Here is a 22,290-nt window from a genome sequence, read left to right as displayed (position 1 = left end):
AAGCCTCTATGACTCTATGACTCTAACTAAACAACAGGATCAAATTAGACCTCACGTCTATGACCAATCGAGATTGAGGAATCCGTAGCATCTTTTTTTCAGCCATTATTAAATGCAACGCTGACCAGAAATGTAGAAAGTACAATTTGCGGCTCCAGGACCTTTTAGTGGTGAGGTATGTCCAATCAATTGGCCTTGGGGGAAGATTAGCTTTCCAGACACATTGCACACAAGCCATATCTCCTAGTTATCATTCTAAAATTCTCATTGCATTGCATTTTAACAAAGTTTTTCAAACGGTGAAGCACCCTTCTGAAACAGTCATGGGCGAGACGAGAAGGTGTAAACCATCTTTTAATCAACCATAAATCTAGTCTATTTTGTTTCAAATTTCATCCGTCTCTGTACTAATATTGACTGTTGATTAACCAACACCTCAAAATTAAAGTTCTTATCCTCCTATCTAAATCACTTCCCCGGCCTCACCCTTTCCTTAAAAAGCATCTTCCAGTCCTTTGAGAAATGTTCTGTCAATGCTAATCTTTTACGTATCACCCAATCTCTTCGCTGTGCCCCTGAACTCTAGAATTTCCTCCTGAAAACCTAATGCATCTCCCACTTTCTTTTTTTTTGGATTTGATTTCATTTATTTTTGTCATATGTATTGAGATACAGTGAAAAGTATTGTTTCTTGCGTGCCCTACAGACAAAGCATACCATTCATAGGGTACAGAGGGGAGAGGGAAAGGAGAAGGTGCAGCATGTAGTGTTACAGTCATAGCTAGGGTTTGGAGAAAGATCAACTTTATATAAGGTAGGTCCATTCAAATGTCTGATGGCTGTAGGGAAGAAGCTGCCCTTCAATCAGTTGTTACATGTTCTCAGACTTTTGTATCTTTTTCCCGATGGAAGAAGGTGGAAGAGAGTATGTCTGGGGTATGCGGTGTCCTTGATTATGCTGGCTGCTTTTCCGAGGCATCGGGAAGTATAGACAGAATCAATGCATGGGAGGCTGGTTTATGTGATAGACTGGGCCATATTCATCATACCTTGTAGTTTCTTGCAGACTTGGTCAGAGTAGGAGCCATACCAAGCTGTGATCATAGAATCCTACAGTGCAGAAGGAGGCCAGTTGACCCATCCAGTCTACAGCGACAACAATCCCACCCTATTCCTGTAACCCCACGTATTTAGCCTGCTAATCCCCCTGACACGAAGGGACAATTTAGCATGGCCAATCCACCTAACCCACAAATCTTTGGAGCGTGGGAGGAAACTCATGCAGACACGGGGAGAACGTGCAAACTCCACACAGACAGTCCCCTGAGGCTGGAATTGAACCCAGGTCTCTGGCGCTGTGAGGCAGCAATGCTAACCACTGTGCCACCATGCTGCCCCAAAGCCTACTGCACCTGGTATTCCTAGGCAGTCGCCCATCCAAATACTGACCAGGCCTGAGTCTGCTTAGCTTCTGAGATCAGACGAGATCGGGTGATTTCAGACTAGTGTGACCGTAGGTTGCGATATATTTGGAAAGGATGCTTTTCAATGGTGCACGTTCTTTAAGACAATCTTCAAAACTGACCTCTTTGCCCAACCGATGATTTACTTTTCTTAAAATCTCCTTCAGCTCGGTGTCAATTTACAATTGATGGTCTTTCCATTGAAACAGCTGACATTTTCCCGTGGTAAAGGTACTTTATATAAATGCACGTTGTTGCGTGTTTTTGTTATTGCCATTGAAATACACCTAAAATTATTTTCTTATTTTTTACATATAGCAAAGTTAAAACAATCAGAGTTCACTGGCTCCAGGGGGCAGTTTGCATTGCAGGGTGAACCCATTTGTGCAGGAATTGATTAGTACATCTTGACAATTTTCTTGACTTTACTGGAAATCCAAAAATTGAAACAATGAGAGCTGTTTCCCGTCTGATCACACAGCATAAAAGTAGAAATGCAAGATGAAACCTGGCAGTATTACTATCATACCAGCTTATTTGCTGCTCCTGAAAGAATATTTGAAACAAAACTAAACCTTATATGTGCAAACGTATGAGTAATTCAATCATTATTTCTCGACAATACTAATCTCTCAAGTAGCATCATGAAAACACATTACCCAATCATTACTACATTGCCAACATAAAAGCAAAATGCTGCGATGCTGGAAAACTGAAGTAAAATAGAAATTGCTGGGTTGTCTCGGTAGGTGTGGCAGCATCTGTGGAGAGAGAAACAGAGTTAATGGACAAAATTCTCCCAAGACCCCACCAGCAGGTTCAATGCTGGGCAGGAGGAAGTGGGGGTGGGGGGGAGGAGAATTCGGTGGGAGATCCAAACAACAGTTTTATGCTGGTGTGAATTTCCACGGGATCTTCTGCTGGTGCCTGCCATGTTGAATCAGAAAAATTTCATAATATTTTTTACATTTCATAGAATCCCTACAGTACAGAAGGAGACCATTCAGCCCATCGAATATGTACCGTCCACAATTCCACCCAAGTCCTATCGCCATAACCCCATGTATTTACCCTAGCTTGTACCCCTTTTATACTAAGGGGCAATTTAGCATGGCCAATCCACCTAACCCACATACCTTTGGACTGTGGGTGGAAACCGGAGCACCCGGTGACCCAAGTCAGGAATCCCTAGTGTTGTGCATGGGATCAGAGGTGAGCTGGCAAGGTGGATACAAAACTGGCTCGGTCAAAGAAGACAGAGGGTAGCAGTGGAAGGGTGTGTTTCTGAATGGAGGGCCGTGACAAGTGGCGTTCCTCAGGGATCAGTGCTGGGATCTTTGCTGTTTGTATATATATAAATGATTTGGAGGAAAATGTAACTGGTTTGATTAGTAAGTTTGCAGACGACACAAAGGTTGGTGGATTTGCAGATAGTGATGAGGACCATCAGAGGATACAGACCAGTTGGAGACTTGGGTGGAGAGATGGCAGATGGAATTTAATCCAGACAAATGTGAGGTAAATCATTTTGGAAGGTCTAATACAGTTGGGAAATGTACAGTAAATGGCAGAACCCTTAAGAGTATTGATAGGCAAAGGGATCTGGGTGTACAGGTACACAGGTCACTGAAAGTGGCAATGCAGGTGGAGAAGGTAGTCAAGAAGGCATACGGCATCCTTGCCTTCATTGGCCAGGGCATTGAGTTTAAAAATTGGCAAGTCATGTTGCAGCTTTATAGAACCTTAGTTAGGCCGCACTTGGAATATAGTGTTCAATTCTGGTCGCCACACTACCAGAAAGATGTGGAGGCTTTGGAGAGGGTGCAGAAAAGATTTACCAGGTATTGCCTAGTATGGATGGCATTAGCTATGAGGAGAGGTTGGAGGAACTTGGTTTGTTCTCACTGGAACGGTGGAGATTGAGGGGTGACCTGATAGAAGTCTACAAGATTATGAGAGGCATGGACAGAGTGGATAGTCAGAAGCTTTTTCCCAGGATGGAAGAGTCAATTACCAGGGGGCACAGGTTTAAGGTGTGAGGGGCAAGGTTTAAAGGAGATGTACAAGGCAGATTTTTTACACAGAGGGTGGTGGGTACCTGGAACGCGTTGCCGGGGGAGGTAGTGGAAGCGGATACGATAGTGACTTTTAAGGGGTGTCTGGACGAATACATGAATAGGATGCGAATAGAGGGATATGGTCCCCGGAAGGGTAGTGGGTTTTAGTTAAGTCAGGCAGCATGGTCGGTGCAGGCTTGGAGGGCCGATGGGCTTGTTCCTGTGCTGTAATTTTCTTTGTTCTTTGTTCTTTGACTGAGGCGCGGAGAAATCTTTTCACCCAGTGTGTGGTGAATCTGTGGAATAGATTACCACAGAAAGTAGTTGAGGCCAAACGTTATGTGATTTCAAGAAGAAATTAGATATAGCTCTTGGGACTAAAGGGATCAAGGGATATGAGGGGAAGGTGGGATCAAGATATTGAATTTGATGATCAGCCATGATCAAAATGAATGGTGGAGCAGGCTTGAAGGGCCGAATGGCCTACTCCTGCTTCTGTTTTCTATGTTTCTATGATTCCAACAGACTCATATCACACCTGGAACTGACCATGCCCATTTCAAAGCAGAACCAAAGGAACGGATAAGCTCACCTCGCTAGTAGAGTCAGGAGCTGGAACTCTACCACCTCACCTGCCATGGAATTGGAACGGGTGAGGGTCCGACAACAGAAGTCTTCCTTGACCTCGGGTGGGAATTTCCAGTCTCGCCCGAGCAAGGCCACAAAATCCCGCCCAGTGTGTCTGCCGAGACAATGGCTTCCCAGTGTCCAACCCTCAAAATGGATGGTAACTCTTTCAGCAAATAACAACTGGGACGTTATCTGAGATCAAAGCCAGTTCCAGACAATGGGGATAACCATCCCTTTTGGAAGTGGTGAAAGATGGTCATGTGACTTGAATGACCATTTTGAAATCACCACTTGCCTGTGAGAACTGAGAAATTCCCAGACAGAGATTTTAAATTCGACCTGAAAGGACTCCAACAGCCTGGCTGAGGGAGCAGATGATTCCCACTTCACAGCTCCACGAAACGTGCTTGAATTTATAAGTCTCTGATCAGCACCTGCCAAGCTGTCTGAACACAGAGAGCCCATTGTGCTGCGTTTCCTTCCAGGATTTTCATATTGTTATCTCCAACCAGAATTCATCAGAACTGAACATCGCCACAAAGGACTCTGATTTTGGACTCTGGAAATCACGTGAACAAATATTCATTTCTGCAGTCCTTGTACTCCACAATGTTCTTGTTCTACCCACTTTTTGTGTGTGTATATACATACATATGTCTGTGTCTGTGTGCATTTGTGTGTGTGTGTGTGTGTGTGCGTGTATGTGTGTGTGTGTGTGCAAGTATGTGTGTGTGCATGTATGTGTGTCTGCATGTATGTATGTCTGTGTGTATGTGTCCATTGGGGGGAAACTTTCCCATTCCGGCCAACACGGGAAAAGAACAGGGGACGGACCATGCAAAGGTCCATTGATCTTGGGTGGGATTATCCTGTTTTGGGGAGCGCGGCCGGACATAGGATCAGTCAAGCTAGGAAAGTGTTTATTTGGAGTCAGGGCAATTATGAGGCTATTAGGCAGGAAATTAGAGGCATAAATTGGAAGGAGGTTTTCTCAGGGAAATGTACAGAAGAAATATGGCAAATTTTCAAGGAAAATTTGTCTGGAGCTCTGCACAGCAACGTTCCAATGAGACAGGGGAGTTATGGTAGGTTACAGGAACCATGGTGCACGAAAGCTGTAACGAATTTAGTCAAGAAGAAAAGAAAAGCCTACAAAAGGTTCAGGGAGCTAGGTAATGTTAGAAATCTAGAAGAGTATACGACTAGTAGGAAGGAACTTAAGAGGGAAATTACAAGAGCAAGGAGGGGTCATGAGAAGGTCTTGGCAGACAGGATAAAGGAAAACCCCAAGGCATTCTACAAGTATGTTAAGAGCAAGAAGATAAGATGTGAAGAAGTAGGACCTATCAAATGTGACAGTGGGAAAGTCTGTATAGAACTGGTAGAAATAGCAGAGGTACTCAATGAATACTTTACTTCAGTATTCACAATGGAAAAGGGTCTTGGTAGTTGCAGTGCAGACTTGCAGTGGACTGAGAAGATTGAGCATGTGGACATTAGGAAAGAGGATGTGTTGGAGCTTTTGAAAAGCATCAAGTTAGATAAATCGCCGGGGCCGGATGGGATGTACCCCAGGTTACCGTGGGAGGCGAGGGAAGAGATTGCTGAGTCTCTGGCGATGATCTTTGCGTCATCAATGGAGCCGGGAGAGGTTCCGGAGGATTGGAGGATTGCGGATGTGGTTCCGTTATTCAAGAAAGGGAGAAGAGATAGCCCGGAAAATTATAGACCAGTGAGTCTAACCTCAGTGGTTGGTAAGCTGATGGAGAAGATCCTGAGAGGCAGGATTTATGAACATCTGGAGAGAAATAGTATGATCAGAAATAGCCAGCACGGCTTTGTCCAAGGCAGATCATGCCTTACGAGCCTAATTGAATTTTTTGAAGATGTAACTAGACACATAGACGAGGGAAGAGTGGTAGATGTAGTTTATATGGATTTCAGCAAGGTGTTTGATAAGGTGCCCCATGCAAGGCTCATTGAGAAAGTGAAGGGGCATGGCATACAAGGGGACATTGCTTTGTGGATTCAGAACTGGCTTGCCCACAGAAGGCAAAGAGTGGTTGTAGATGGGTCTTTTTTCAGCATGGAGGTCGGTCACCAATGGAGTGCCCCAGGGATCTGTTCTGGGACCCTTGCTCTTTGTGATTTTTATAAATGACCTGAATGAAGAAGTGGAAGGATGGCAAGTTTGCTGATGACACAAAGGTTGGTGGTGTTGTGGATAGTGTAGAGGGATGTCAGCAGTTGCAACGAGACATAGATAAGATGCAAGACTGGGCGGAGAAGTGGCAGATGGACTTCAACCCAGATAAGTGTGTGGTGGTTCATTTTGGCAGGTCGAATAGGATGAAAGAATATAATATTAAGGGTAAGACGCTTGGCAGTGTGGAAGATCAGAAGGATCTTGGGATCCGGGTCCATAGGACGCTCAAAGCAGCGTCACAGGTAGAGGCTGTGGTTAAGAAGGCGTATGGAATACTATCCTTCATCAATAGAGGAATTGAGTTTAGAAATCGGGAGATAATGCTGCAGCTGTATAGGACCCTGGTCAGACCCCACTTGGAGTACTGTGCCCAGTTCTGGTCGCCTCATTACAGAAAGGATGTGGAAGCCATAGAAAGGGTGCAGAGGAGACTTACAAGGATGTTGCCTGGATTAGGTGGCATGCCTTATGAGGATAGGTTGAGAGAGCCAGGTCTTTTCTCCTTGGAAAAGCAAAGGATGAGAGGTGACCTGATAGAGGTGTATAAGATGTTGAGAGGTATTGATAGAGTGGATTCTCAGAGGCTTTTACCCAGGGCTGAAATGGTTGCCACAAGAGGTCACAGGTTTAGGGTACTGGGGAGTAGGTACAGAGGAGATGTTAGGGGTAAGTTTTTCACTCAGAGGGTGGTGGGTGCGTGGAATTGGCTGCCAGTAGTGGTGGTGGAGGTGGATTCGATAGGATCTTTTAAGAGACTTTTGGATAAGTTCATGGAAGTTAGTAAGATAGAGGGTTATAGGTAAGCCTAGTAGGTAGGGACATGTTCGGCGCAACTTGTGGGCCGAAGGGCCTGTTTGTGCTGTAGCTTTTCTATGTTCTATGTTCCATGTTCTATCCTCCCCCAGCTCCCACTCACCCCCCCCCCCCCCCCCCCCCCCCGCCACTCTACACAAGCTAACCGCCTTCCCTGCATTATCTACTCTAGCATCTTATCGCTCAAGCCCCTTTATTGATTCTACCAGTTACCTGGTACCAAAAAGTCCAATTGCTTTTGCCTATGTCTGCTGGTTCACTACTTACCCAGCAAGTTTACACACCTTGAGTTCAATTACACTGGGGCTTCTGCCCAACATCTTGCAGAGGCATCCCATTTTCCTGCCCTCTTTGATCTGGACCAATAGTTAGCCTTTGTTACATTTACTAGCTTTGGGATGGCACAATGGCACAGTAGTTAGCATTGCTGCCTCACAGCACCAGGGACTCGGGTTCGATTCTCAGCTTGGGTCACTGTCTGAATGGAGTCTGCATGTTCTCCCTGTGTCTGCGTGGGTTTCCTCCGGGTGCTCTGATCTCCTCCCACAGTCCAAAAGACGTACTGGTTAGGTGCACTGGCCATGCTAAATTCTCCCTCAGTGTATCCAAACAGATGCCAGAGTGTCGCGACTATGGAATTTACACACTAACTTCGTTGCAGTGTTAATGTAAGCCTACTTGTGACACTAATAAATTAATGTTAACTTTAGTTCCACAATCTTTTTTACAGACAGTAGTAATTGCTGTTGTAACTTATAATTCAGTTACCTACTAAATGACCAGCACTTTCCTGAGACCACCAACCTGTTTGAACAGAGAGATTTGTTCTAACATGTAGTTTGCATTTTAGAATTATTTGGATCACTACACTATCAAAGATAAGGTTGTATCATTACAATAGCGTGTTAGTAAATGAATAATCCATGATAATCTTTAGTCCACTGTGATACCTCTCCAGTGTTTGCTGATTTCGTCTCAATGTTTTAATGTTGTCCCTCAATTCACTGTCGAGTTGCAAATGTGTTAGCTGTCAACATAGTGTAATTTTACAATGTAAGCCCTATCGCAGTGCCACCTACAGCTGTGACTGGAACTCTAAGTAAATATTGACACACTCACAATGCAACTGATGAATCCAAAAAAACAGGATGAAAGGACAAAAAGTACTAGAAAGGCACAAGGAATGTTGGCCTTTATTGCAAGCGAGATAAAGTATAGAAAGCATGCAAGTATTGCTGCAACTGAAAGACACTGGTGAGACCACACCTAGCGTACTGAGTACAGTTTTGGTCTCCTTCTGAGGGAAGGAGAGACTTGCACTGGAAGTAGTTCAGAGGAGACTCACCAGGCTGAGTTTTGGGGTGAGGGGTTCATCTTTACAGGGAAACGTTGAGCAGGTTGGACCTATACTCACTGGTGTTTAGGAGAATAAGAGGTGATCTTATTGAAACATATAAGATTCTGAGTGTGGGGTTTGGGGGAGGGGTGTGCGTGGTGGCAGGGTAGATGCTGAGGAAGTTTCCTTTCATGGGAAAATCATGGGCGTGATGGGTGGATGAAGGATGTGGTCGGGCCCACTGACCCAGAAGCAGAGCATAGGTGGCCACAGACCCACTGGGCCCGATTTTACCAATTGGAGCCTAAGGGCGGGATCCGGGCATAATACGGATCTGAGCCCGGAATCCTCTTTGCAGCGCTCCCATACTTGTTTTGCCGGCTCCGGCCCGATGTGCGCTGTCGGCGGGGCTTAGCACTGGCGGACCGATCTGAGTTGTGAACTGCGCATGCGCAGTTCGAAAAAATTCCGAAGCAGCGCGCCCGGGCGCGAAATACAAAACAGCAGAGAGAGCAGAGAGGGGAGGGAACGGATGGACTTGGGAGAATCTTGCAAACTGCAAATAATGTAGCATCCTCTTTGTGCTGCCTAATTATCTATGGGAAAGGTAATTAAACTACAGTGTCCTAGTGAGCAAGTAGTGACCTGTATAATACATTTGTGATCTGTAACTGGATTGTTGATGCTCAAATGTTCAGAGTCCTGTGGTGAACTTGGAAGAATTGTCCCCGTGGTGGAACTTGGTTGGAAATAAGATTCAAGGAGATTACTACATCTGGGAAACCAACCATAGTGAAAAGAAGCTTGTATTGGCAATACTTCTCTCACATTCCATGGCAGATGTGCCCCTACTTATGAATGTGACTTGCATGGGCAACATTGGGTGCAGCTACTGTGCCTCTGGAGCAGCCTTGGATCCTTTGTTTTCATCTGAACATTGCACAGAATTAGAGGAATCCCCTTTGGAAGATAATGTCAAAGTTATAATCGCAGGGACTAAAAACCTGACAGTCAAAAATCTGGGTTAATATTCCAGAACATGGATGGGCGGATATACATTTTGGAATGTGAGAGAAGTGTTGCCAATTCAAGCTTCTTTTCACTATGGTTGGTTTCCCAGATGTAATAATCTCCAGTTACAGAGCCCCCATGCCCCCGAGTCCCTCCAGCCACATGCTGCACACAGTCACAGCCCCCCCATGCCCCCCAGTCCCTCCAGCCACATGCTGCACACAGTCACAGCCCCTGGTAACATTGGAAGGCTGCAGCAGTGCTATCTGCACTGTATGCACATCTTCAGCCTTCAGCCTGAAGTGAGCTGCAGTGCTAGGATCCAGCTGCACTGCAGGACCCGAGGTCTGTGCTGCCACACGGACATCGGAGTTCGTGCACTGCAACAGCCCCCCCTCCCCCCCACACACTCGCAGATACGCCACGGACCCAAGACAGCGGAATAGCCGCCACTCAAGACACACATAAGTACCGGGGAGCCTCCGAACACAACGCGCCTGCCTCCTCACCAACCCTCACTGAGGAAGTGCCGGCTTCCGACTTTTATTTACTAGGTCGTTAAAAACACGGACGCGGATTGGGCCGCACGGTGGTAAAGTGGGATTTGGCGGTAGAGTTGGGCGCGCGCTTCATTAAGTCGATTTAAATGCATGCAAATGCATTTAAATCGGCGGGCCACCTGATCCGGGTGCAGGCCTGGCCCACGCCCGAATTGGGTGTTGGTAAAGCCGCGCTCTGCTCGGAATTGGGTGCGCACCGCGTTAAAGGCCCGACGCCCAACTTTACCGCGATTTTGCGCCCGAAAACAGGCGCGAAGTTTTGGTAAAATCGGGCCCACTATCACACACCTAAAGAGTACGGAGATGGGCTGGATTGAAGGTCTGCCTCAATTCTTTGTGATTTCATTCCATCTTTTATAGAAGACACTTGATTGGATTTGATTTATTATTGTCACATGTATTAGCATACAGTGAAAAGTATTGTTTCTTACATGCTATACAACAAGGCATACCATTCATAGAAAAGGAAAGGGGAATGTAGTGTTACAGACATAGGTAGGGTGTAGCGACCGATCAACTTAGAGCAAGGTAGGTCCATTCAAAAATCTGACAGCAGCAGGGCAGAAGCTGTTCTTGAGTCAGTTGGTACGTGACCCCAGACTTTTGTATCTTTTTCCTGATGGATGAAGATGGAAGAGAGAATGTCCGGAGTGTGTGGGGTCCTTAATTATGCTGGATGCTTTTCCAAGGCAGCGGTAAGTGTAGAAAGAGTCAATGATTGGGAGGCTGGTTTGCTTAATGGACATGGGTTTCATTCACAACCCTTTGTAGTTTCTTGTGGTCAAGGACAGAGCAGGAGCCATACCAAGCTGTGATACAACCAGAAAGAATGTATTCTCTGGTGCATCTGTAAAAGTTGGTGGGAGTCGTAGCTGACATGCCAAATTTCCTTAGTCTTCTGAGAAGGTAGAGGTGTTGGTGGGCTTTCTTAACGATAGTGTCTGCACGGGGGGATCAGGACAGGTTTTTGGTGATCTGGACACCTAAAAACGTGAAGCTCTTGACCATTTCTACTTCAACCCCACTGATGTAGACAGGGGCATGTTCTCCACTCTGCTTCCTGAAGTCGATGGCTATCTCCTTCATTTTGTTGACATTGTGGGAGAGATTATTGTTGCCGCACCAATTCACCAGATTCTCTATCACATTCCTGTACTCTGTCTCGTCATTGTTTGAGATCGACCCGCTACGATGGTGTCATCAGCAAACTTGAAAATGGAATTGGAGGGGAATTTGGCCACACAGTCATAGCTGTATAAAGACTATAGTAGGGGCTGAGGACACAGCCTTGTGGGACACCGGTGTTGAGGATGATCTTGGAGGAGGTGTTGTTGCCTGTCCTAACTGATTGTAGTTTTGGGTTAGGAAATTCAAGATCCAGTCGCAGAGGGAGGAGCCGAGGCCCAGGCCATGGAGTTTGGAGATATGTTTTGTAGGAATAGTGGTGTTGAAGGCTGAGCTATAGTCAATAAATAGGAGTCTGACCTAGGTGCCTTTGTTATCTAGGTATTCCAGGGTTGACTGTAGGGCCAGGGAGGTGGCGTCTGTGGTGAACACGTTGCGGCAGTAGATGAACTCTAGTGGATCCGGGTAATCTGGGAGGCTGGAACTGATTCATGCATGACTAAACTTTCGAAGAATTTCATAGTGATTAGGCCCTCTAACCCTTTTCTCTGACATGCTCTCCTCCAGTACCCCACGCAACCCCCGGAGCCCACCATACCCTCCATGCAAGGTCAATGGCAACTCATGTCCTCTACCACTCCATGACCTCTCATACCCTCCATGCCAATTCAATACCAACACATATAGCTCACCAACCTCCATGGCCCCTTGGACTTTCCATGTCACTTCTATTGCCACTCACACTTTATCTCCTCTGGGCGGACCTCAGGAGTCATGTGGAGATGAAAATGACTTCTAACAACCTAACACAGATTTCACTCCTACACCCCTGATAGTGAAAAAAAACTCCCTTTTATAAAAGCCATTCAAAGCAATTAAATCTCGAGTGACTAAGCTCTCATCAAAGCAAACTTCTATTCAGACCCCACATCAAAGAAAGCTAATTCTTGCAAAAGCTCTTTAACTGTCATTCAAACTGTGAACTCAGAAACCCCTGTTGAGATCATCGTAGCCCTTTAAACTCATCCAAGCATTCATAATGATATAATAATGGCACTTGTGGAAACATCAATGAACTATTTTATTGACCAGATGCTACTTTCTTTTCCCGAACCTACTCTGATCAATCAAAGCATTCCAGCTCTGACTGACATCTGCAGGAAATTATTAAAAGTTTAAAAAGTTTGTTTATTAGTCAAAAAGACAGTTACATGGATAAGATGGGTATAGAGGGATATAGGTCAAATGCGGACAATTGGGACTAGCTTAGGGGTTGAAAAAAAGGGTGGCATGGACAGGTTGGGCTGAAGGGTCTGTTTCCATACTGTAAACCTCTATAAGTCTATGGGGCAGGTGGGACCTGTACAAGAAGGATGGGTTGCATCTAAACTGGAAGGGTATAAATATTCTGGCTGGGAGATTTGCTAGTGTCACACGGGAGGATTTAAACTAGTTTGGCAGGGGGGTGGGAATCAAAGCAAAGGTGAATCAACTGAAGGGGAACCAGAGAGTACGGCCAGTAAGACTCAGGCAAGCAGCAAGCAGGGTGGAGTTGCTAATCAAAGAGGGTCTGGTGGACTGAAGTGCATTTGTTTCAATGCGAGAAGTGTAACAGGTAAGGCAGATGAACTTAGAGCTTGGATTAGTACTAGGAACTATGATGTTGTTGCCATTACAGAGACTTGGTTAAGGGAAGGACAGGATTGGCAGCTTAACATTCCAGGATACAGATGTTTCAGGTGGGATAGAGGGGGATGTAAAAGGGGTGGGGGAGCTGCACTACTGGTTAAGGAGAATATCATAGCTGTACTGCGGGAGGACACCTCGGAGGGCTCATACAGCGAGGCAATATGGGTAGAGCTCAGGAATAGGAAGGGTGCAGTCACGATGTTGGGGGGCCACCCAACTGCCAGCGAGAGATAGAGGAATAGATATGTAGGCAGATTTTGGAAAGGTGTAAAAGTAACAGGATTGTTGTGGTGGGAGATTTTAACTTTCCCTATATTGACTGGGACTCACTTAGTGCTAGGGGCGTGGATGGGGCAGAGTTTGTAAGGAGCATCCAGGAAGGCTTCTTGAAACAGTATGTCGATAGTCCAACAAGGAAAGGGACCATACTGGACCTGGTATTGGGGAATGAGCCCGGCCAGGTGGTCGATGTTTCAGTAGGGGAGCAGTTCGGGAACAGTGACCACAATTCAGTAAGCTTTAAGGTACTGATGGATAAAGATAAGTTTAGTCCTCAAGTTAAAGTGCTAAATTGGGGGAAGGCTAATTACAACAATATTAGGCAGGAACTGAAGAATGTAGATTGGGGGCAGATGTTTGAGGGCAAATCAACATCTGGCATGTGTAAGTTGATAGGGATTCGGGACCGGCACATTCCTGAAAGGATGAAGGATAAGTATGGCAAGTTTTGGGAACCTTGGATAACGAGAGATATTGTGAGCCTAGTCAAAGAGAAAAAGAAAGCATTTGTCAAAGCTAGGAGGCTGGGAACACACAAAGCAAATGTGGAATACAAGGAAAGTAGAAAGAAACTTAAGCAAGGAGTAAGGAGGGCTAAAAGGGGTCACGAAAAAGCATTGGCCAGCAGGATTAAGGAAAATCGCAAGGCTTTTTATACACATATAAACAGCAAGGGGGTAGCCAGGGAGAGGGTTGGTGAACTCAAGGACAATGGAGGAATCTATCCCTGGAGCCAGAGGAAATGGGCGAGGTATTAAATGAGTACTTTGAGTCAGTATTCACCAAAGAGAAGGACTTGGTCAATGAGCTGAGAATGGTGTTTTCTCCTCAGGCAAATATCATGGGAAGGCTTATCTCTCTGGTAGATGGTGACTGAAAGAGCCAATTCTTCAGGCTCCTGAGCAGTCAGGGTACAGGACCTCCTGGTTTGGAAGGGCTCTGACATGAGCAAATTCCTTCCATTATCTGCACCTTGCGTCTGCTCGGAGGCTGCTTCCCTAGGTGTTCAGCACCAGCTGATTCTGTCAGCAGCTGTTGCACAATGTTAGCCAGGGAAAGCTGTCTTCTCATCTGGTATTTGATACATTAGCAGGGTACGCATCAATCTCACTAACCAGAGCATGGTTGATGATAACATACTGCTTTTGGCTTTCTGGAATCCTTCATCCGTGATACATGTCCTGCCCAGTGCAATTCGTGTTGTAAGATTCTATTCAATGTTGGGCAGATTGGCTCTGTTGAGAGCTACAATGTTTCTGATGTAGTCCCGCTCTCTGATATTCAGGTTGGATTGACAACAGCTTTGAAGGGAGTTTTTGACCTTGGACAGTCAATTGTCTACATCTTTGTTGACAGTAGTATCATTTGAGATCATGCAGCTTAGGTCGGTGAACTATTGGACTGCATTGAAATTTCTACCGTCAATGTTGTTCCACTGCAGAATGTAATTTCCTCAGGGAAGTTGTTGGTACAGCACTTCTGTTTTCTTCAGGCTAAAAGTAAGATGAAAGGCATTTGCTGCCTCAGAGAAACGGTGTACAATGACCGACATTGCCTCCTACACGTGCCAGTTTCACAATACGTCCTTCCACTCTTTTTGTCGGCTGCTGCATGTTGGAAGGGCAGCTGTTCAAAAACAGATGTGTATACCCTCTGTCAAACCAACCTTTGACGCATAAAGCATCACACTGAAGAAAATAGCGAAATAGGTTGGTGCCAGAATGCATCCTTGCTTAATGTCATGAAGCTGTCTGACAGTCCATGGACCAGGGTTCAATTCCAGCCTTGGGTCACTGTGTGTGTGGAGTTTGCACATTCTCCCTGTGTCTGTGCGCGTTTCCTCCGGGTGCTCCGGTTTTGTCCTACACTTCAAAGGTGTGTGGGTTAGTTTGATTGGCCATGCTAAATTGTCCGTTAGTGTCGGAGGGATTAGCAGGGTAAATATGTGGGCTTATGGGGATAGGACAAGGGTGGGATTGTTGTCGGTGAAGGCTTGATGGGCTGAATGGCCTCGTTCAGCACTGTAGGAATCTATTCTGCTCAACTTGACCTTTCTGGCCTTGGTGGAGTTGATGGAAAATGGTGAGGAAGTTTGTTGGGCACCTGAATCAGGATAGTATCACCTAAAGTCCACCCTGGCTGACTGCAGGAATTTTGATGAGAACTACAAAGAGAGTGTCCAAGCCCACCTCTTTTTCTCTACACATCTCCAGGACCTGTCTCAACACAAAGGTCACACCTGCAGTTACCCTGTTGGGTCTGAATCTACACTGACTTTCATAGAATCTCTGCAGTGTTGAAGGAGGCCAATCAGTCCATCGAGCCTGCACTGACAACAATCCCATTCATGCCCTATTCCCACAACCCCACATATTTATCTTGCTCATCCCCCTGACATTAAGGGACAATTTAGCATGGCCAATTAACCTAACCCCACCTTTGAAATGTAAGAAGAAACTGGAGCACTTGGAGGAAACACACATACAAACACGGAGAACATGCAAACTCCGCACAGACAGTGACCCAAGGCCAGAATTGAACTCAGGTCCCTGACCTGTGAGGCAGCAGTGCTAACCACTGTGCCGCCCTTTCAGTGAGGCTTTTGTCAGACCAACTCTATCTTGAGATACTCTGGTCAAAATTTTGCCTGCAGTGGAGAGCAAAATTAAAATCACACGAAACCCCTCAAATAAAAAGGTTTTCAGCTGAAATCTATAAACAGGGAGGAGCTGTGATCCTTGATAGGCTTACAGATCTGCTTACAGCATACTGGGAGAAAGGACAGTGCCTCAGGGCTTTTGAGATACATTGATGTCTCCCTTTACACAAACAAGGGAGAGAATCTGATCTACAGAGGCATCGGGTTGTGTTAAAAAGTCATAGGAGGGGAACATTTAGATCAGAAAATTGTAAGTAGATAAGGTAATTAAGAAAGAAAAATAATGCAATAGAAATTTGTGTTTGACTTAATCAAAGAAAGACTGAGGTTTACATAACGCTTTCCACCACAGGATGTTTCAAGGTGCTTTACAACCAATGAAATTACTCTTGAAGTGCAGTCACTGTTACGCAGGAAATGCAAGAGCCAATTTGCACACAGCAAGCTTCGGCAATGTAATAATGACCAGATAATCAGCGATTGTGATATTGATTGAAGGATAATTATTGACCAGGACACCAGAGATAACTCCCCTACTCTTCTTCAAAACAATGTCCTGGGGTGCTTTCACACCCACCCGGGTACATAGATTGGGAGGGTGGGGTTTTCTGGCCATGCGCACCCCAAGATGATTCTCATGGCGGGCGGAACCAAAACATCTTACCCGTCCTCTCGGTTTAAGTTCTCTTCTGAAAGATGGCACATCAAACAGTAAATAAATTAACTTTGCTTAGTATTCTGTGATTCTGTAGGCTATGGGTCAAATGATGGCAAGTGGGATTAGGTGGGCAGGTCAGGGCATTTCATGCATCGGTGCAGACTCAATGGGCCGAAGGGCCTCTTCTGCACTGTTGTATTCTGTGATTCTGCTTATGAGCATTATTCAACTCTCTGTTGTTCCGATGGCTAGTTAGCGGGTTAACTGATATGTCTTAAACCTTCAGTAACTCCGGGATATTGGGTTAATCACAATGGCTAAGCTGCTAAAATAAATCTGCCAACTAGTAAATGAAAACTTCAGCAAAACATTGTAGCTTTAGGATTATTGGAATGAAGCAGAAATAGTCAGAAAGCTGAATTATAAAAACAAAACTATAATTTTATTGCAAAATATCCATCCATGAAAGACATATTCAATTGAAAATTGGAATACTGCAAGGTCGGGTGCTTTTTCATTGCATTGTAAATGTGACATGGGAAACTTAAATACAGTAATTTGTATAGCTTTGAACACAGAGGAGTAACCAGCTATTTTAGTGCCTACGACCTGCTGTCATTCAGTGACCGAATTACATGGTACTGCATAAAATGATAGTGATAAAATATTGAACCCATTTCATTGCTGTGCAGAATTGCCAGTAGAGCTCTGCGCATGACTATGATGATAACAAAAGAAGTGAAATGGAATTTGCTGAATGTTGTGGTTATAATTGTGTTGAAGTCCCAAATCTTTGAGTTTTCATTAGTGAGCATTTGTAAAGTCCTGCCCTGGCTCATTTCTGCTATCTTGCTCTGATAATCGACTCACGACTTTAACCTCATGTGTCTCCTCTGCCACCCAGTTATGCTTATACTATCCAGCGAGGGTTCAGTGTCTGCCACAAGCTGCAAATCATGACTTCCCATCATGAGTTATGACACCCATATATTCATTTGTAGTTGCTGCAGTGCAGACGATAATTTAATGGGAATTTAGGGCGAGTGTGGGATGGTTTGAGGGGCAGTTCATAGAATCATAGAAACCCTACAGTGCAGAAGGAGGCCATTCAACCCTTCAAGTCTGCACCAACAACAATCCCAACCAGGCCTTATCCCCAAAACCGCCCATATATTTACCCTGCTAATCCCTCTAATGTATACATCCCGGAACATTAAGGGGCAATTTAGAATGGCCAATCAGCCTAACCCGCACATCTTTGGACTGTGAGAAGAAACTGGAGCACCTGGAGGAATCCTATGCAGTCATGGGGAGAATTTGCAAACTCCACATAGACAGTGACCCAAGCCAGGAATCGAACCCAGGTCCCTGGAGCTGTGAAGCAGCAGTGCTAACCACTGTGCCACCGTGCCGCCCAACTTAGGACTAATACAGATGGGAAATACACAGTAAATGGCAGAACCCTTAAGAGTATTGTTAGGCAGAGGGATCTGGATGTACAGGTACACAGGTCACTGCAGGAGGAGAAGGTAGTCAAGAAGGCAGATGGCATGCTTGCCTTCATCGGCCGGGGCATTGAGTTTAAAAATTGGCAAGTCATGTTGCAACTTTATAGAACCTTAGTTAGGCCGCACTTGGAATATAGTGTTCAATTCTGGTCGCCACACTACCAGAAAGATGTGTAGGCTTTGGAGAGGGTACAGAAAAGATTTACCAGGATGTTGTCTGGTATGGACGGCATTAGCTATGAGGAGAGGTTGGAGAAATTTGGTTTGTTCTCGCTGGAACCACAGAGATTGAGGGGCAACCTGATAGAAGTCTACAAGATTATGAGAGGCATGGACAGAGTGGATAGTCAGAAGCTTTTTCCCAGGGTGGAAGAGTCAATTACTAGGGGGCATAGGTTTAAAGGAGATGTATGAGGCAAGTTTTTTATGATGTGGAGATGCCGGCATTGGACTGGGGTAAACACAGTAAGAAGTCTCATGGTGTTGTGAGACTTCTTGCTGCAAGTTTTTTTACACAGAGGATGGTGGGTGCCTGGAACTCGCTGTGGAGGAGGTAGCAGAAGTAGATACGACAGTGACTTCTAAGGAGTGTCTGGACAAATACATGAATAGGATGGGAATAGAGGGATATGGTCCCCGGAAGGGTAGGGGGTTTTAGTTCAGTCGGGCAGCATGGTCGGTGCAGGCTTGGAGGGCTGAAGGGTCTGTTCCTGTGCTGTAATTTTCTTTGTTCTTTGTTCTTTAGCAGTAAATTTGGGAACGAAATAGATGCACACGCAGGAGGGCTGAGTAGCTTTTGTTTACTGTGTAAGTTCAAGTAAAGAACTTATTTAATTGTTTGGGATACATATGAATCCATCAGCAATTTAGTTTGGCATTTAGTTTATGGATGCTTAATGATTTATGCTGTATCACATGCCCCACTCTAATTAATTGTCCTCGGCTATATTGCTGTTCAACACTGTGTCATCTTTTACGATTCAACCCTGAGCCAAAAGATTGATTGGTTTTTTTTACATTCAGTAGATTTATGAAATGAACAAACCACTGTAGTTACTATTTACCAAATACAAACAACTGGTTAATCTTTACTTGAACTTACACAGTAAACACAAGCTAATCAGCCCTCCTGCGCATGCATCTATTTTGTTCCCAAATGTACTTAATTCAGCGCTAAGTTGGGAGCCCATGTCCTGTGATTCATGGCGAGAAGCTTAGGCAAAGAGATTGAGAAAGACACACGTTTGTAAACTGGGCCCTGTTGGAATGGAGAAGGAGCGTAGGCGCTGGAGAAGGCAGGAGATCATTTCTCAACAGGGGAAGACAGAAGGCAGAGAAGATAAAAGTTGTACAACTACAATTCAAAGAGAACAAACAAGGAGCAGCCAGAACAACTAATAATGAGTACACTGAGCTGTGTCAGTGACAGAGAAGCTAATTTAAGCTGATCAAACACAGTGCTACACTGCTATGGCACCACATCACCAAAGAATTCAATGTCACATTGTTTTTTTTCCCTTCCCACACCTAATGGTACACAAGGCAGAACAAAGAACAAAGAACAGTACAGCACAGGAAACAGGCCCTTCGGCACTCCAAGCCTGTGCCGCTCCTTGGTCCAACGAGACCAATCGTTTGTATCCCTCCATTCCCAGGCTGCTCATGTGACTATCCAGGTAAGTCTTAAATGATGTCAGCGTGCCTGCCTCCACCACCCTACTTGGCAGCGCATTCCAGGCCCCCACCACCCTCTGTGTAAAAAACATCCCTCTAATATCTGAGTTATACTTCGCCCCTCTCACCTTGAGCCCGTGAACCCTCGTGAACGTCACTTCTGATCTGGGAAAAAGCTTCCCACCATTCACCCTATCTATCCCCTTCATAATCTTGTACACCTCTATTAGATCTCCCCTCATTCTCCGTCTTTCCAGGGAGAACAACCCCAGTTTACCCAATCTCTCCTCATCGCTAAGACCCTCCATACCAGGCAACATCCTGGTAAACCTTCTCTGCACTCTCTCTAACGCCTCCACGTCCTTCTGGTAGTGCGGCGACCAGAACTGGACGCAGTACTCCAAATGTGGCCTAACCAGCGTTCTATACAGCTGCATCATCAGACTCCAGCTTTTATACTCTATACCCCGTCCTATAAAGGCAAGCATACCATATGCCTTCTTCACCACCTTCTCCACCTGTGTTGCCACCTTCAAGGATTTGTGGACTTGCACACCTAGGTCCCTCTGTGTTTCTATACTCCTGATGACTCTGCCATTTATTGTATAACTCCCCCCTACATTATTTCTTCCAGACTTTCACCTTTTCCCATATAGGTTTTCTTTTCCCTGCAAAAGGTTGCTAGCCTGTTGCCAGAGGTTTATAGCTTGAGGGGCACCACTCCGCATCAAAAATGGCTGATCAGGAATCCCTCCTGCTCTTACTGTCTACCATTAGAGTCATAGAGGTGTACAGCATGGCCATTTGGCCCAACTTGTCCATGCCTTGTTTTTACCATTAAGCTAGTCCCAATAGCCCACGTTTGGCCCATATCCCTCTATACCCATCTTACTCATGCCCAACTGTCCAAATGTTTTTTTAAAAGACAAAATTGTACCAACCTCTACTATTACCTCTGGCAGCTTGTTCCAGACACTCACCAGCCTCCGTGTGACACTCCAAATCCTTTGCATGACCCGTCCCCTGCTTGCTACAATTCCCGTGGCAGGCGAGATGGGAAAATTCCAGTAACTCTGTTTCCAACTCCGCAGATGCTGCCTGAGCTATTGAGCATTACATAGACTTTCTGCTATTAACTTCTATACCTGATTGTATCAATAATTAATTTCTAATTTTGGCAAAGTGATCATGAATAACTAAAGTAATAAGAATCTGATTAGTGGAACAGAGTGCAACTCTTTATTCAATACATGAGTGTGAGCTTGATTTATTATTTTCTAAATAATGGCAAAAAGTGACGATAACTTATAGATCTTATAGAAACATATAAAATTATGAAGGGAATAGAAAAGATAAAAGCAGGGAAGTTGTTTCCACTGGTGGGTGAAAATAGAACTAGGGGGCATGGCCTCAAAATAAGAGGAAGCAGATTTAGGACTGAGTTGAGGAGGAACTCCTTCATACAAAGGGTTGTGAATCTGTGGAATTCTCTGCCCAGTGAGGCAGTTGAGGCTGCTTCATTGAATGTTTTTAAGGCAAGGAGAGATAAAGGAATTAAGGATTATGGTGAGCGGGCGGGTAAGTGGAGCTGAGTCCAGAAAAAGATCAGCCTTGATCTTATTGAATGGGGGAGCAGGTTCGAGGGGCCAGATGGCCTACTCCTGCTCCTAGTTCTTATGTTCTTATACTTACTGCAGACTTGACTTTCTAGATTCTTGTAAAAAACAATTATTATTCTGATTCATTTCTGCTACAAGTGTCAGCTTTAGCTACGCATGCATTGTTTTCAAAAACGTAAAGTTTATTTATTAGTGTCACAAGTAGGCTTGCATTCACACTGCATGAAGTTACTGTGAAAATCCCCTAGTCGCCACACTCCGGCACCTGTTCGGGTACACTGGGGGAGAATTTAGTATGGCCAACGCACCTAACCAGCACGTCAGACTGCGGGTGAAAACCTGAGCGCCCGGAGGAAACCCACACAGACACGGGGAGAACATGCAGACTCAGCACAGACAGTGACCCAAGCCGGGAATTGAACCTAGGTCTCTGGTGTTGTGAGGCAAGAACGCTAACCACTGTGCCACCCCAATGTAATAAAGTGAATAAAACACTGCAGTAAAACAGTTCAGTCATGTTCCTCAGGTTGATCTTATTCACTCATTTTTACTCTATTGAATAGAATCACAGCATTCAGCGTATAAAACGTCAGATCCACAATGTCAACACTTTTGCTTCTCTGACACCTGGAGCATGTGATCTTGCTAACTTTCTCAAAGTAATTGCCTTTCCATTGAACTATTCCCAGTTCTCACTAGCGTTAACTCACGTCTTCCTCTAGGTGTTTTTGTTTGCATCTTATCCATATTTTCATCAGTCCAATGTCATTTGTATGATGGGGAAGTGATGGCCCAGTAGTATTATCACGAGACTATTAATCCAGAAATTCAGCTAATGTTCTGGGGACCCGGGTTCGAATCCCGTCCATGGCAGATGGCGGAATTTGAAGTCAATAAAAGAAAATCTGGAATTAAGAATCCACTGATGACGATGAAACCATTGTCGATTGTCAGAAAAACCCATCTGGTTCACTAATGTCCTTTAGGGAAAGAAATCTGCAGT

General features: G+C 45.1%; 1 pseudogene; it reads right to left on the bottom strand.

Moving 5' to 3' along the window:
• Window positions 1-1,400: 1,400 nt before the first annotated feature.
• LOC144504184 (5S ribosomal RNA) lies at window positions 1,401-1,519 on the bottom strand (annotated as a pseudogene).
• Between the last annotated feature and the right edge of the window lie 20,771 nt (window positions 1,520-22,290).

This window comes from Mustelus asterias, chromosome 14 (genome assembly GCF_964213995.1).
Source record: "Mustelus asterias chromosome 14, sMusAst1.hap1.1, whole genome shotgun sequence".
Lineage (NCBI taxonomy): Eukaryota > Metazoa > Chordata > Chondrichthyes > Carcharhiniformes > Triakidae > Mustelus > Mustelus asterias.
The sequence above is the reverse complement of the archived record's forward strand: the minus strand, read 5'-3'. Positions and strand labels throughout refer to the sequence as shown.